Source organism: Gossypium raimondii, chromosome 5 (genome assembly GCF_025698545.1).
Source record: "Gossypium raimondii isolate GPD5lz chromosome 5, ASM2569854v1, whole genome shotgun sequence".
NCBI classification, from domain to species: Eukaryota; Viridiplantae; Streptophyta; class Magnoliopsida; order Malvales; family Malvaceae; genus Gossypium; species Gossypium raimondii.
In genome coordinates, this window is record NC_068569.1 from 19,579,146 (window position 1) to 19,583,620 (window position 4,475).

Consider the following 4,475-nt stretch of genomic DNA (forward strand, 5'->3'; position numbering starts at 1 on the left):
TTAGAAGGATTTAAGCAAAAATATTAGGCTCGAAATATAAGTTCGGGCAAAAAATTTAAGCCCTTTTAAAATATGAGTTCAGCTAGGGCTTGAACATTCAAGGCCAAACCCCGTCCTGACTAGTAATGTTTTATGTTATTTTATTTTTATATATTATGTAATTTATAACACATAAAAATTAAATCTATAGTAGTATTTATAATATTACTACCATGATGTAAACATTAAAAGTTGTTAAGGAGCCTATATATGAATTTTAATAAAAAATATAAAATTATTAAATATTAAATTAAAAATAACATAAATATACATTTTGATATTTAAATATATATATATATATATATATATAGAGAGCCTAAAATGAGTAGGGTTAGTCATTTACAAATATGAACGAGCTTGAGTAAAATTTTAGGTCTATATTTGAATCTTTGCTTGAGCAAGTATAAAGTATATTAATACCATTCATAAGTGACTTAAACTCAATCCATAAATACCTCTAATTATAAGCCATAAAACTAATGTGTAGATTAAGATTTAGGTCACCTTTATAATCTAAACATGTGATTCAAATTGTGATTTAAGTAAATTTTAAAATATCAACCAATTTAATTAAACGATAAAGCAAATTTCCGGATGTATCAAATCCTTAAAAGAAAAAATAAATTGTTTTACAACTCAAACTTAAATGGACTCCATCCTCAACACTCAACCGACAATAGCTCTTTCACTCTTCCACTCCATAGCTGGGGATGTTGACAACATTGCCTTCCAATAACATCCTCTTCCATTGCCATGTATGGTTGTGTTTCATAACGTTACAATCTTTAAAAATCAACCCAATCATTCCAACTTTTTTTAATCAATACAATATATTTAAAAATAAAATAAAGAACGGATAGATAAGTTTTGGTCGTATTTGTTCTTTTTGACACAATGTTTAAAATTAGACATAGCACCCTCCCAACCCATAAACAAGGGGATAGTGCGCTTCAACGCACTCGAACATTTATCGTCCTGCATTGATGACTATGCCGATATCAATCATACTAAAACTCAACCGGCAGAGAAATATTGATTAAACTTATTATGGAAGCTCAAGATTCCAACAATAAACTTGATTAAACATACTCCACTATACCAAAACAAGAAATGATGATTTAAGATGGCATATTTTATTTTGATCTTTCCTTAAAAATAAAAGTGAAGGGAGGCAAGTAGGGAACTGGAAAATGGTATCATAAACTATGCCTTTTTCTGAAGATGAGACAATATTATGGTGTGGTACCCTTACTCTGTCTATAATCTTCCTTGGTTTTCCTGAATATAGATTTAGTTGAAGGGAAGAAAACGTGAATCATGCACAGCTCTCGTTGCTGCCACTCACGTTTCCTAGCATTTAAATATAAATATTAGGGTAATGAATTCCCACATATGTGCTTTCCAATTAACTAAAGATTCTGCTGCCTAATCTCAACAAATTCTCTCACTTACATGTAAAACAAACCATTAGTTAATTTTCATTTAATAACAAAAAGTAGTATTAGAATACAATAATCACCCAACAGCTTTGTTTTTGGAACTATATCCAAATGTAAATCCCAATATAAGCCCCCGACATGGCGGTAAATGGTAAGTCAAGGCTGAACCCTATTTCTGTTTCAGATTAGACTGACCTTTGAAATAAGCTGTTTAAGGTTACATAATAGCAGGCAGACAGTACATCTGATTAGACTTTGCCTCTGTCTTTGCCTTTCCGCTTCAATCCTCCAAACTTTCATTAAAAATGAGTTTGTTTAAAATTTATATATTTTAAAAAATCACATTTTATTTTTATTTAACATTTAAAAACTATTTTTTATTTTGATCAAATTTCTTTTTGTTTTTGAAATTTATTTTTATCAACATTTTAAATATAAAAAAATATAAAAAAATTTATGTTTACTAAATATTGAATAAAAATATTATACTATAAATATTATAAAATTTTCAAAGATCAACATCGCTTCACTCACTTGAATATTTAAATTGAGCCTAGTTTATGTTTAAATGAACTTAATTTTTTTATTCAAGTCTAATATTAATTAAATCTTTCTAAATATCTGATAAAATTTAAATAAATAACTAAACCCTTGAATAAATCTATTTGAACTTATCAAAGTAAGTAAGAATAAAAAGTTTAAATACCAAAATTTTAAAATTTTAGTTTTTCAGTATTTAGAATTTAGGTTTACCAAAAAAAATGGCATAATGACTTGTTTGGCCCTTCAACTTTATAAAAAATCGTTTTAGCCTTTTATTTAATTTTTTGTTTTTTTTAATCCTTAAACTTACATTTTTTATCAAATCACCCCAAAATAGATGGAAAAGTTAACAGTTTTTAACTTTGCTAATCTGGCATACGCGTGTATTGCCACATGGATGACACATTAGCATTTAATTAATTTTTTTAATTTTTAAAAATTCAAAAAAATATAAGAAATTATTTTTAAAAACTTAAAATTATTAAAAATAGCATTTTTAAAATTTTAAAAAAATAATTAAATGTTGACATGTCATTCACATGGTAATCCACGTGTATGTCACATTAGCAAAGTTAAAAAACGTTAACCTTTCCATCTATTTTGAGGTGATTTAACAAAAAAAATACAATTTCAATGACTACAAAGTACGAAAAAATAAATAAAAGACTAAAATGTTTTTTTTTTTTCATAAGGTTGGGGGGCCAACTTTGAAAATTTCCATGAAAAGAAATGAATGAGTAGGAAAAGAAAAGTATGAAGCAGAATTAGCAATTTCAATGCATCCAACCAACCCACCCCTCGGCCTAATTATTAAAGTATTTCTATTAAAAGAAGAAATAATTAAGTACAATAATAATGCACGTATTTGGGTCATCATAGGGACATATAATTAGGAATTCAAGCTACTTTTTGTTGCATATATAAATTAATATAAAATTTTAAATTGGGTAGATGAAGTATAAATAATTGGTGTATATAAAAAGAAGAAATTAATTGTTGGGGGAGATCATGTCCCCCTCTAGACAAGCCTCATGTTCGGTACGAGTATGCCATTTTCCCGACATGGGGTGGAACCACATTTAAGAAAAGGAAGGCAAAGAGCCCATCAATCTCATAATGTAAGCTTCCCCCTTCGCATCATTTTAGATATGTTTGGCTTCATGTTTTAACTTGTACTCCCACACAACACTCCATGTTATTCTTGTGGATGTCTCTATTTTCCTTGACCCTAACCCCAGCATGGTATCTCTCACATTTTGTACTTAAATTTTTGACCCTTCTATCACACATTTTATTCATATAAATCATATATATTAAAATTTGAATGAGTTTAATAAAAAAACTTAATAATTTGTTTAGCTTAAAAAAAAAAATCATCCATAGGGGTGGTCTCAAGTGACAAGTAGGAGACTTTACCTTTTAAGAAAGGATAAATTTTAATTAAAACCTTTTAAAAGTTAATATATATAATGGTAAAATTATATTTTTATTTTTAAAATATATATTGTTTAAGAATTCTGTACACACCCTTGAGGCCTTAACTTTTTTTTCAAGTCCTAAATCCAATTTGTATTGTGTTGTATCCAAAGCAAAATGCAGTAATCCACAAGGGTTATCATTGGATTTGAGATTTATAATTGAAGGATAGATTGAATAAATTTGAGAAAAGGGTTATGCATAACCTATTAATTGTATAATCAAATTTGATTATTCTATGATAGGTTAAGGAATAACCTACTTTTATGTTGGGAAATTAATCATAGCGGTGAATTTGATTCGATTTAGTTCCATCAAATTTTTGAAATTTTCAAATCCGTTATTATAATTCAATATGATTCTCGATTTTCATACTAATTTTAAGTTTTTGAACTTGTTTTGACAAAATAAACTTTATTTTATAGCTTTTGACATTGAAAAATTTATGATATAATTTTCAAATAAATAAAAATAACTCTTATATAATTTTAATATTAAAATATTTGTTTTACATTCTAAAAATTAAAATTAATATTAATTTAAATAAAAAACAAAATTTTGTTTTGAGTTTATTCCCAAAATCAAGTAAACATTGCCGTTGGAATCGACTTTTGTTTTTAGTTTTTTCTTTCTTTCTTTCTGGAGCCTAATTAATTGTGAAGTTTGAATTTCATAATTAGGGACGAAAAAGTTGCTACAACTCTCATCACAATAAATTGAAAAGAAGAAAGTAACAATTTCAATAGCACATGCACCCATGTACTAAACCTAAATTATTGCAAATATTTGTTGGTCATTCATTGATATTTGATACTTCCATTCTTCAGTTTCCGCCCCTATACACCCTCCTGACTATTCCTTTGAAAATGGCTCTCCCTTCTGGCCTAGGTATCAACCAAACTCTTGGAATTGATTTAATTAAGTTACACAAAATGTTGAAAGAGGTTATATTACAAGAGGTACAAAGAGTCGTTAAAA